The 12,693-nt window shown below is 42.4% G+C and overlaps 1 protein-coding gene across 3 annotated transcripts in view; it reads left to right on the top strand.

Moving 5' to 3' along the window:
- LOC135104332 (cyclic AMP response element-binding protein A-like) overlaps nt 1-12,693 on the top strand; it is a 94,604-nt gene that overhangs the window by 55,980 nt on the left and 25,931 nt on the right. For 2 of the 3 annotated variants that reach the window (XM_064011613.1, XM_064011610.1), the window contains exons 2-3: nt 9,310-9,351; nt 11,104-11,502. The gene's annotated coding sequence lies outside the window, so the exon portion shown is untranslated. The remainder of the gene's footprint in view (nt 1-9,309; nt 9,352-11,103; nt 11,503-12,693) is intronic. The other variant, XM_064011612.1, reaches the window with a different exon arrangement.

Here is a 12,693-nt window from a genome sequence, read left to right as displayed (position 1 = left end):
AGTAACTCAAATAAATGAACAATTACAACAAACAAAGCCGGTTAACACACTGTTCCCCAGAGTGGCCTCGCCTTCCTCCTCACTGAAAAAAAGGCAAAAACAAGCGTCTTTCTCATAATAGCATGGGTACCCTGATAAGAGACGCAGTGAAGATTAGATAAGGAGGACGGAGAGATGACAGTGGTGGTGATGGTGGTGGCGGTGGTGGTGGTTGTTGTGGTGGTGATGGTTGTGGTTAAGACATTGAGTTAAACTATTTTTTTGTTTTTGTTTTAATTTTAGTTTTATTCCTGTGCATATTCATATCATAATCTGTCTATCTATCTGTTTATCTAACTGTCTATTTATCTATCTATCTGTCTATGCATGTATGCATGTATGTACTTATGTATCTATCTATCTATCTGCCTATCCATCTATCTATCATTTGTCTTTATTTATCTATCTATTTATCTATCTATCTATCCATCTACACACACACACACACACACACACACACACACACACACACACATATACACTCAAGTATACGTACACGAAAACATTTCCCATCTTTCGAAAGTGTGTGTGTGTGTGTGTGTGTGTGTGTGTGTGTGTGTGTGTGTGTGTGTGTGTGTGTGTGTGTGTGTGTGTGTGTGTGTTGGAACTAATGCCAGTCAGCAAGTGTTGTAGCACAGGTGTGGCGGCCCCTAAAACCCCCCAATAACTCCTCCCCCTCCCCGTTCCCCCTCTCTCCACTCCTCTCTTTTGTGACCCTCGCCCCAGCCTTCAATTTCCCACACACACACACACACACACACACACACACACACAGAGAGAGAGAGAGAGAGAGAGAGAGAGAGAGAGAGAGAGAGAGAGAGAGAGAGAGAGAGAGAGAGAGGGGGTGAGGTTGGGGGAAGGGGGAATGTGTATTTTAGTGATTCAAAGTAAGCAACATCAAAAGTGAGACTGTTTTTATTAATTCTGGCATTTCTTCTTGTTGCTCTTCTTCTTCTTCCTTACTCCTCCTCCTCTTTTCCTTCCTGTTGATGCTCTTCCTAAATTCCTCTCTTATTGATTTCATTTCACCGAGTTTAATTTTTCAGTCAGGAGAGATACGTTAGGTTACATGCGATGCGTTTCAGCTGAGTCATTCGTGTGTGTGTGTGTGTGTGTGTGTGTGTGTGTGTGTGTGTGTGTGTGTGTGTGTGTGTGTGTGTGTTTGCAGATGTTTCAAAATAGGCCTTTCCTCTCTCTCTTTCTCTCATCCTTACTCAATATTCCTCCCAACAATGATATAAGGAAATAAAATAAAATAAATAAAGAAAGAATGATAGAGAGAGAAAAAAATAGAAAAGAGTCAATAATTGCAGTGGTAATGAAAATGATACGAATGTTGATAATGATAGTGAAGGTTGACTGGTTGTAATGGTGATAGTGGTGGTGATTGTGGTGGTGGTGGTGATAGTAACAGTGGAGGTAACAGTGATGATGATGGTGGTGATTAAAAAAGAAATAAAAAAAAGGATGAAAAGGAAGGTGGGAAAATATATAGAGATAGTGAAGAGGTAGGTGGTAGTAGTGGTGGTGGTGGTGGTGGTGGTGGTAGTGGTGGTGGTAGTGGTGGTGGTGGTGGTGGTAGTGGTGGTGAAGGGGGCGGGGTTGAGGACAATAACACTTGCACAGGTGTTAGTCAACAGAACCACAGGTGTGAACAGGTGACCGCTGTACATTGCCCTGACACACACACACACACACACACACACACCTGCTCTTGATGCGAATATTTTTTTCTGCTTTTTCTTTTTTTCTCTTTCTCGTTCCGACGTGTATTATTTTTTTTTTCATTTATACATTTGCCGATCTAGTTCTCAGTTAGTCTATTATGTCTATTTTTTTATATATATCTGTCGACCTCTCTCTCTCTCTCTCTCTCTCTCTCTCTCTCTCTCTCTCTCTCTCTCTCTCTCTCTCTCTCTCTCTCTCTCTCTCTCCCTGTCTGTCTGTTTGATCTTCGTCGTTTTTTTCCTCGTTTTTGTCATGGTTGCTGTCGTCTTTGCTCTCTTTTTCTTCTTCTTCTTCTTCCTCTTCCTCTTCCTCCTCCTCCTCCTCCTCCTCCTCCTCCTCCTCCTCCTCTTCGTAATCACCTTCACTTTCATCATCACTATCACATCACTTCCACCTTCTCCTCCTCTTCTCTTTTATTTTCTCTATCTTCTCTAGCTTTTCCCTCCCTTTGTCTTGTCTTTACCTAACTTTTTTTCTCTTCACATATGTACACACACACACACACACACACACACACACACACACACAAATTTGTCAAATTAGCACTACACCTTTGTTTTCTCTCTCTCTCTCTCTCTCTCTCTCTCTCTCTCTCTCTCTCTCTCTCTCTCTCTCTCTCTCCTATCAACTCATTGTATATATATATAGAAACAACCCGCATATGAAAAGCCTTAATGAGTGAGTGAGTGAGTGAGTGAGTGAGTGAGTGAGTGAGTGAGTGAGTGAGTGAGTGAGTGAGTGAGTTTTGGAATGAGTGGAAGAATGAAGAAATATTAATGACAAAATGACGAAGGTTGAAATGAATGGAATCTAATACGGCAGATTTGAGATTACACGTTATTTGAAGTTCTATATGTATCTGATTGCTCTTAAACACACTATGAGGCGAAAGAAAAAAATATATATATAGTTATTATAGTTATTTTTGTAAGATTCCTTTGCTTCTCAAGGTTCATGCACACAACGTAAGGAGAATTTCTGGAAAGGATACGTACTTGAGGTTGTTATTGTTATTTTGCGAGTGAGTTGTTGTTGTTGCCTTTTTCTTTTTATTCTTTCTTTTTTCTCTTTTATTTTTATTTTTTTGCTTTTCTCTCCTTGTCGTTACGGTTGTTGTTGTTGTTGTTGTTGTTGTTGTTGTTGTTGTTGTTGTTGTTGTTGTTACTTACTAGTACTATTAGCACTACTACTACTACTACTACTACTACAACATCACCACCACCACCACCACCACCAAATCTAACCCTATTCGAAATTAGATCACAGCCATTAACCTAATTTTCTTGCATACCTAAAGAAAAAAACGTGTACCTTCTCTCTTTACACTTTAGGGACATTTTACTACGCAAGTGTGACTGTGGTGGGGGCGTGGGGGCAATGGGGGTGGGGGCGAAGTATTAGGGAATGTGGGGGACTGCATGTGTTAAGAGGGGAAGGGGAAGGGATGTGTGTTCTGGTAAGGTTCATGTGGTGGTGGTGGTGGTGGTGGTGGTGATGGTGGTGGTGCTGACGTCATAAGAGAAATGAATTATTGCTGTTTGATAGTGTTCAGCCTTTCATGGTGGTGATGGTGGTGGTGGTGGTGGTGATCGTGAGGGTATCGACAGCTGTTAGTGGTGATCGTAGGTAGTAATGGTAGGAATGGTGGTGGTGTTGACTGTGGTAGTGGTGTGGGGTAATGGTACTGTTAAGAGTGATGGTGGTGACTGTGATGGCAGTGGTCATGGTGGTGATGACTTCGGTGGTGATGGTGATTAGTGTTTTCGTTGGTGGTGATAGTGGTAGGAATGGTACAGTGGGAATGGTGGTGGTGATGGTGACTGCAGTATAGACTAGGCTCACTAGGGGTAGGAAATGGTTGTAATAAGAGTGGTGGTGGTAATGGTCTTGATACTGAACACACACACACACACACACACACACACACACACACACACACACCTTTACACATGTGGTGATGATGATTGTGGAAGTAGCAGCAGTAGTAGTAATAGTAGTAATAGTAGTAGTAGTAGTAGTAGTAGTAGTAGTAGTAGTAGTAGTAGTAGTAGTAGTTGGAGGAGGAGGAGGAGGAGGAGGAGGAGTGGTGATAGTGGAGGTGCTGGGATGGGTGTGGCTACTCGATTCACAGGTTGCACAAATGTGGATGTGTGGAGGAGGAGGAGGAGGAGGAGGAGGAGGAGCAAGTGAAGAAAGACGAGAAGGAAACGGGAGATAAGAAGAGAGAGAGAGAGAGAGAGAGAGAGAGAGAGAGAGAGAGAGAGAGAGAGAGAGAGAGAGAGAGAGAGAGAGAGAGAGAGAGAGAGAGGAGGAGGAGGAGGAGGAGGAGGAGGAGGAGGAGGAGGAGGAGGAGGAGGAGGAGGAGGAGGAGCAGCAGAACCATTACCCAGTTTCATGACCTCACTTCCCACACTGACCTTATCCAGGACACAATGGTGACCTATCGGTGACCTTCCGCCTCCTTCGCTGGGCGTCTCGTGGCCTCCTTCGCGTCCCACACAGAGCACTCAAAGAAAAAAAAAATTAATAAATCCCTCATATATTCAGTTACGTTCTAGTCTCTCTCTCTCTCTCCCTCTCTCTCTCTCTCTCTCTCTCTCTCTCTCTCTCTCTCTCTCTCTCTCTCTCTCTCTCTCTCTCTCTCTCTCTCTGATAACAACTAAGTACTGGATTTTCTACCTGGTTTCTGTAGATAGACATGATTCTCCTCCTCCTCCTCCTCCTCCTCCTCCTCCTCCTCCTCTTTTTCCTCCTCCTGCACCAATGGAAGTGTTAATCAGGTCAGTATCACGCGCGAAAACGAGTAACTGACCTGCGAATCACCTGGAATGTTACTTGAGGACTGTGATGGAAAACTGTTACGTGTTCGGAGCGTCACGTCAGAGGAAAGGGAAGCGTGAACTCAAGTTTCCGATGTGTGCAATTTATTAATTTGTTGGTGTAAGCTGCTGGTTGTATAATTATTCACAAGTGCAAGCAGGCAAGTCTGTGATGCAAGAACGTAAATTCTGTGGAAATATTTACATCATTCCTTTTTCTTTTATTTTTTTCCTCTATTGTACATATTGTATCCCACGTGAATAGCTGCAAGGTGACGTAAAAATAAAGGGGAATAGGTAAAGAAAAAAAAAAGCATCATTATTCCTCCTTTCCTCACACACTTGGATAGAAAATAAAAGAGAATACCTAATTAAAAAAAAAAGTGGCTAAGAGGCTTTCTAAATACCTCTCATCATAAAAAAAAAAAGAGAATATATATTCCGCTTTTTTTTTTTTTTTCCTCTCTCTTCCCGCCACCAACAATGAGCAGGAAAGGGAGAGGGGAGGGCGGTGCATTATCACTTAAACGTCCCATTGTGGCGGTACCTACTAAGACTTGTAGAGGAGAGAAGCGTACTAAAGCTGGTAACCTCATAATAAGCCAACAAGTTTCTACTACTACCAGTTCCTCCTTCTCCCCCCCCCCCGCCCTCTCTCTCTCTCTCTCTCTCTCTCTCTCTCTCTCTCTCTCTCTCTCTCTCTCTCTCTCTCTCTCCTTCACGACCCAGTCTCATACACTCCCCCGCAACTTTCACTTCAGCCTTTCTTGACCCTCCTACTCCTCCTCCTCCTCCTCCTCCTCCTCCTCCTCCTCCTCCTCCTCCTCCTTCTCCTCCTCATGAGATCCTCCGTTACCTCTTTCACCTTCAACTGCATATCTCTCTCTCTCTCTCTCTCTCTCTCTCTCTCTCTCTCTCTCTCTCTCTCTCTCTCTCTCTCTCTCTCTCTCTCTCTCTCATAGAATATAATCAGGGAGAGAGAGAGAGAGAGAGAGAGAGAGAGAGAGAGAGAGAGAGAGAGAGAGAGAGAGAGAGAGAGAGAGAGAGAAACTAACACGCCTACAAACAAAAAAGACAGACAGACAGACAGACAGGCAGACAGGCAGGCAAACAGGCGGGCAAACAGACAGCAAGACAGTCAAATACAGCTGAGCATTTTATTTACATTGAAGGCCGTAAATATTCATTATGAATGAAAATATTCTCCATCATTAGCTCCCAACACTTGCATGGCCTTGGTGATGGGGAGGGGGAGGATGGGGAATGGGGAAGAGAATACTGGGGAGAGGAGAAGGAAAATGAAGAGAGAAGGAAAAGAGGAGAAAAGAAATAAAAGTAGAGGGGAAGGAAGAGAAAGAGAGGAAGGAAGAAGGGAAAGGAGAAGGTAGGAATTAGTGAGAGGAGATAGAGAATGGGGAAGAGAATACTGGAGAGAGGAGAACGAAGATAAGAAGGGAAGCAAAAGAGGAGAAAAAATAAAATAAGAGAAGGAAGAGAAAGAAAGGGGGGAAGAAGAGAGAGAGAGAGGAGAAGTAAGAATTAGTGATGGGATGGGAGTGAGGAATGGGGAAGAGAGGATACTGGAGAGAGAAGGAAGAAAAGGAGACGGGGAAAGATGAGAGAAGAAATAAAAAAAAGTTATGTCGGAATAAAATAAGAATTAATGATGGGAGGGAATGGGGAATGGGGAAGAGGGAGCACTGTGGAGGAGGAGAAGGAAGAAGGAGAGGAGGGAAGAAGACGGAAGAAGAAGGACTTTATGTAGGAAAAAAAAAATAGTAAGTTTGTGGTGGAGAGGCTGGGAAGGAAGAGTGTAGTGGGGGGAGGAGGAGGAGGAGGAAGAGGAGGAGGGGAGCGAAGTAATGGGCGAAGAAGGGGATGGGAGAATGGGGGGAGGAAGATGGGTAAAAGGTGAGGGAGGAAGAAGATTTTAGGGCCAAGGCTAGATGATATTTTTCTTTCTTTCTTTCTCGCTTCGTTCCTTCTCCTCCTTCATTATTGATATCATCATTATCTTCACCTTCGATGCTTTTTTTTTCTTCGTTTCTTCTTTGTTTTTTCTCTCTTTGTTTCTTGATTTTTTTTTCTGCTTATTATCATTCACTATCAGCATCATCTCTTTCTCCTTCGTCAGCACTCCTTCTTCTTCTTCTTCTTCCTCCTCTTCCTTTTCTTCATCTTCGGTATTTGTTTTTGTTTTTTATCATAAACTTTCGCTTTCATAATATAATTTCATCAACTTTCTCTTTCCAGTCAACTTCTTTTTCTGAAATTTAATCTTTCGGTTTTATATATTTTGCATTTCCAGGTTTGTCACTGTATAATCAATTGACTTATTTTGTCTCTTTTTTTTTTTTAGTTTGTGGTAAGGATTGTATTAATACTACTTTCTGTAGTGTTACCTCTCTCTCTCTCTCTCTCTCTCTCTCTCTCTCTCTCTCTCTCTCTCTCTCTCTCTCTCATCAGTCTGTCTCTGTTTACCTTGTCTCATCCTTCCCACGCCCTCTCTCTCTCTCTCTCTCTCTCTCTCTCTCTCTCTCTCTCTCTCTCTCTCTCTCTCTCTCTCTCACGATTACAGCAAGTTGGCACTTTCCCTTCCTCTCTCCCTCGTTTCTTCCTTCCTTCCCTTCTTCCCTTCCCTTCCCTTCCCTTCTCCTCTCTTCCCTTTCCTTCACACCAAACTTTCCCTTTCTGTGTATTTTCTATTTTTTAGTTTTCCTCCATCCTTTGTCCCGTTATCAAACATTTGCCTTAGTGATTGTTGCAATGTTTCTTTCCCTCCTTCCATTCTTCTCGTTTATTTTATATTCAGATTTTTTCTCTTTCTCCTTCTCTCTCTCTCTCTCTCTCTCTCTCTCTCTCTCTCTCTCTCTCTCTCTCTCTCTCTCTCTCTCTCTCTCTCTCTCTCTCTCTCTCTCTCTCTTTCCGAGGCGTACATAGGCATGGCTTTCACACACACACACACACACACACACACACACACACACACACACACACACACACACACACACACACACACACACACTCATATACACAATGTATACACATTAACATAAAGCACACATGTATGTCTATTAACGACTAAATAATTATAATTCATTTCACACACACACACACACACACACACACACACACACACACACACACACACACACACACACACACACACTCGTAGAGACGCAATACTAAATGCACACTTGTGAGGAAACTGAGGAAGAAGTGTGGGAATGCAAAGAGGGAGAATCAGTTGAGAGTTAAATGTGATCCATGCGTGAGTGAGTAGTGAACAGTGAAGGCAAAGACAGGGAAACCCATCCAGTTACCCAGGCAGCCTCTTTGCATCGTGCTTACAACTTATTATGGCATTCAGGAGATTGAACAGCAGTCACTATAAGCCACAGGAGTGCTATAACTTCAATGGCCATGGATATATTAAGAGAAGTCCGCCATCTCTGGAATTGGATTGTACTTACTCTGAAGGAATAAGGAAAAAAATGTTTAGTTATGATATGGCTTGCAATGATTTCCTGGATCACGTGAACTACTACTGGGTCAACGAAAAGGTGTGTGTGTGTGTGTGTGTGTGTGTGTGTGTGTGTGTGTGTGTGTGTGTGTGTGTGTGTGTGTGTGTGTGTGTGTGTGTGTGTGTTGTTGTTGAGAAAAATGAGTCTGCGTTTGACTTTCTTTCTTCCTTTTTTTCCTCTCGACTCAAAAGAGAAGCGTAAACGAAGAAAAGAAGAGTGAAGAGTCAGTGTGAGGATGAATGGATGGGTGTGTGAAGGGAGGAGAAAGAGAAAGAGAAAAAGAAAGAGGAGACAGATGGAGAAATGGAGAAAGGGAACTAACATGAGATGTATGAAGAAATGAAGCAAGAAACGATTGTGAAGTGAAATTTAACTATCCTGTCTATTTAGTATTTAGTTGCGGTACATATTGGTGTACTCAGGGAAGATAACATTCTTACTGAAACACCTAAACACACAAACCAAACAGACCAAAGCAAACTAACAGATTCGCAATAAATTAACTAAATTAGGCTCTTCAATGGAATCTATTCAATATTATTTATCTATTTATTTTAGGATCGGCAAAACTGAGCGAGCCTTTTTTTTCCCCCTTGACACGTAAGCACACACACACACACACACACACACACACACACACACACACACACACACACAAGTTGCCAATCACTGTAGGAAGATACAATAATATCAGCAGGGAAGAATGTGTTTGTAGCAAATCCAATGGTGGAGTAACAGGTAACGAGTACCATGTATTGTTTAGGAGTGAGAATGAAAAAATTGTTAGACTCAGAAATTAATATATCTCAACGTATTATGGAGGTACGTAGACCAAATCAATTTAAGTATATTTAATTGATGCAGACAAATGATACGAATGTATTAAGACAACTTGACGCTCTTTGTTACAGCTGTCCTTAAATTGTTCATGTAAAGATGATGTTGAAAAAAAATCATGTAATATAGGTGATGCATTTGGACTAATTTATAAAACACGAAATAATTGTTTACATACGTTTTATGAAGGCTTGTGCACCATGATTTTATGTAAAACTCTAAGGATAAATTCAATTCACACACACACACACACACACACACATTCTCTCTCTCTCTCTCTCTCTCTCTCTCTCTCTCTCTCTCTCTCTCTCTCTCTCTCTCTGAAGCACCGCGCCCTTTCTAGCCGTTTCTCTCCCCTGCAGGACTCGCTGAGGGCGCCCTCCGGAATGCATTGGCCATACAAGGTTCAGTAGTCACATCTTGGAATGGATTGACACGTTCACATTGACTTACATTGACTGCTGTGTCTGCGCTACTGTTCTGATTGTTATTGCTGTTGTTTTTGTTTTTGTTTTTGTTGTTGTTGTTGTTGTTGTTGTTGTTGTTGTTGTTGTTGTTGTTGTTGTTGTTGTGGTCTTTGTTGGTCAGTGGTGTTGATGTTTTGTTTTTTGTTGTTGTTGCTGTTGTTTGTCGTCGCTCATACAGTTTGTTGTTTTATTATCATTATTATTATTCTTATTATAGTAGTCTTTATTATTTTTCTTGTGGACTTGCTTTTTACTTTTCTTCTTCTTTTTTTTTTTTGTCTGTCGTCATTAATTTGTCGCTGTTTATTTCTTTTTCATTTTTTTCTCCCGTGTAAATAGAAAAAAATATATAATGTTAATTTTTTTTATTATTTGCCATTTCGTGTTTCCTTACTTTATAAATTTTACGCTTTCTTACTTGTTCCCTTACCTCTATTGCCTTTCTTGTTTCCTGTTTCCTTGTTTTCATCAAATTTGTTCTTACCGCGAATCTTTTCTCGTGTTTCCTGCTTCATTCGCTTCTCATAACGCTGCTCATCATGTTTGCAGTACAATTTGTTTTCCGTTTACTTAATGATTGCATATGTTAGTTCAGTGGCTTTGTCTATACGCAGTTCAGGGGAGCATACCATGTTTTCTCTCTCTCTCTCTCTCTCTCTCTCTCTCTCTCTCTCTCTCTCTCTCTCTCTCTCTCTCTCTCTCTCTCTCTAGGCAGGAAATTGCATGTTAGTTGTCAACAGTTTGCTTGAGGTCTGATTGCGATCTTGTCCTTTAGAGAGAGAGAGAGAGAGAGAGAGAGAGAGAGAGAGAGAGAGAGAGAGAGAGAGAGAGAGAGAGAGAGAGAGAGAGAGAGAGAGAGAGAGAGAGAGAGAGAGAGAGAGAGAGAGAGAGAGAGATACATGTCTGCTTCATTTTTTCATGTTATTGCATAAATGTAATAGTTGAAGACAAAAAAATCCGTTTATATTTTCGTATTTTTGTTTGCTTCTCATGATTCATTGCTTCATTTTCATGTGCTTCCTATGCAGTGCCTTGTTTTTTTTTTATCATGGACGGTATTATATTACTCCTCTATTCTGCCTGCCTGTTTTTACTGTCTTAATGATACTTCGTGCTTTTTCTTGTCTTGTATTTTTGCTGGCGTTGTTTTGGTTGCGTCAGTGGTGGTCATGATGCTGGTGATGTGTGTATGATAAGGCCATGGTCATATGTATAAATAAAAGTTGTATTAATGCTGTTTCATTTGTTGCTGCTGCTACTACTACTACTACTACTACTACTACTACTACTTTTTACTAATGGCTTATTGCTTTTGCTACTATTATCTCTTTATGACTCCAAATGCTACTGGTACTGCCCTCACTTCCGCTGCTGCAACTACTACTACTGCTACCACTACTTCTATTACTAAAACTACCTCTGCTCACTTTTCCAAGCATAGAGAGTGAATGAATCAATCCCAAGACCCGTTAAAACTAAAAAAAAAAAAAAAAAAAAGAAATCAGCAAAAAAGCAAACACAAAATTACTAAAAATGACACGTGAACATCGACTCACGCTTCATTCTTTTCCGTTAGAACCAAAAAAAAGAGAAAAGAAAAACAAGAAATCCACTGAAAACAAACACAAAACGTACCCATCCATCATTCCCCGCCATTATCTAACACAACCCTCTTCCCTGAACCCACAGGAGGCACTGAAGGTGGCAGGAGACGTGGACTGGACGGGGGTGCTTGAAGGAGGAGGCGGGGGGCGGCACTGGTGGAGGCGGCGGTGGGAGCAGCGGTGGTGGCAGCGGTGGCGGTGGCGCTACCGGTGTGGTGCTCAATGACAGGCTGATCACGGAGGCTTCTCTTGGCGTCATCTCCCAGCTGAGCTCTCTTGGAAGCTTCGGAGGCTTCAGTAGTCTTCTCAACTCCCACTCGCCCCTTGAACACGCCCCCTAGTACAGCCGATGCCGCGGACAAGACAGATGCCACCACCAGCACCGCCACAGCTGCCGCCGCAGACACCACCAGCCCTGTAGTGAAGGTGGAGCATTCCTACAGCCTCACCTCTGATAGCAGTCACCCGCACTCACCTTTGTCAGGTGAGTGAGTGAGTGAGTGAGTGAGTGAGTGAGTTGGTGAGTGAGTGTGTGTGCCTGCAGTAGATGGATGACATAGAAGGTAAGTGCAGACACACAATAGTAGTAGCTGCAGTAGTAGTAGTAGTAGTAGTAGTAGTAGTAGTAGTAGTAGTAGTAGTAGTAGTAGTTGTAGTAGTAGTAGTTGTAGTTGTAGTTGTAGTAGTAGTAGTAGTAGTAGTAGTAGTAGTAGTAGTAGTAGTAGTAGTAGCAGTAGCAGCAGTACCCAGCATTGTCAGGTTCGGGTGTTTGTCGCGGTGTTGGAGTAGTAATGGCGATGGAAATGGCGATATTGTGGTTAGCCCAGGGCATCCCCGCATATTCTAGGGCTATTTCTCCCTTCCTTCTCCTCCTCCTCCTCCTCCTTCCCTCGGGTTAGTGTTCTCCCAAGAAATTACTTAACAACCTCCATCGCAGCTTTGAAGTGACACCATAAAATACAAATTTACTCACCGCAAAAGGGGTTTTAGATACTGCTTGCGTTCCTCCTCCTCCTCCTCCTCCTCCTTTTCCTTCTCTTCTCTTCCTTTTCGTTTATGTTCTTCTTCTACGTGCCCTCCCCGTCTCTCCTCCTCCCTTTCTTCCCTCTCCTTGTCTATCTCAGTCTTTCTCCCAAGTCTTCTCCATCATCAGTCTTCATTTCTTCCTTCTCAGAGTTGTATTACTCAAACTTGCCACCCTGCTATTTCATCTTCTTTCTCCTCCTCCTCCTCTTCATCCTCTATCATCTCTATCATCATCATCATCATCATCATTCTTTTTTTTTTCATCTTTTCTCCTCCTTTATTCCTCTTCTTCCTCCTCCTCCTCCTCCTCTTTATTCTCGTTCTCAATATCCTCATCTTTTCTTCACTCTCCCCCCCTTTCCCTCATCCCCATCATATTCCTCTTTTATCTCATTCTCCTCCTTTATTCCCTTCTCTCCTTCCTCATCCTCCTTTAATTTTCCTTCTCGTTCCCCTTTGTTTTTTCCATCATCCTCCTGATTTTCCCTCGGCCTCCTCATATTTCTCCTTTACCTCCTTTCTCCTTTATTCCCTACTGCCCTTCCTTCTCCACCTCCTCCTTGCTCTTCCTTTCGTTCCCCTTTATCTCTTCATCTTCCTTATTTTAAACCTCACTCATATTTTCTCTCTAAACTCCTCTTCCCTCTAT

The sequence above is a fragment of the Scylla paramamosain genome, chromosome 10, assembly GCF_035594125.1.
Source record: "Scylla paramamosain isolate STU-SP2022 chromosome 10, ASM3559412v1, whole genome shotgun sequence".
Lineage (NCBI taxonomy): Eukaryota > Metazoa > Arthropoda > Malacostraca > Decapoda > Portunidae > Scylla > Scylla paramamosain.
This window is presented reverse-complemented; position numbering and strand designations above follow the sequence as displayed.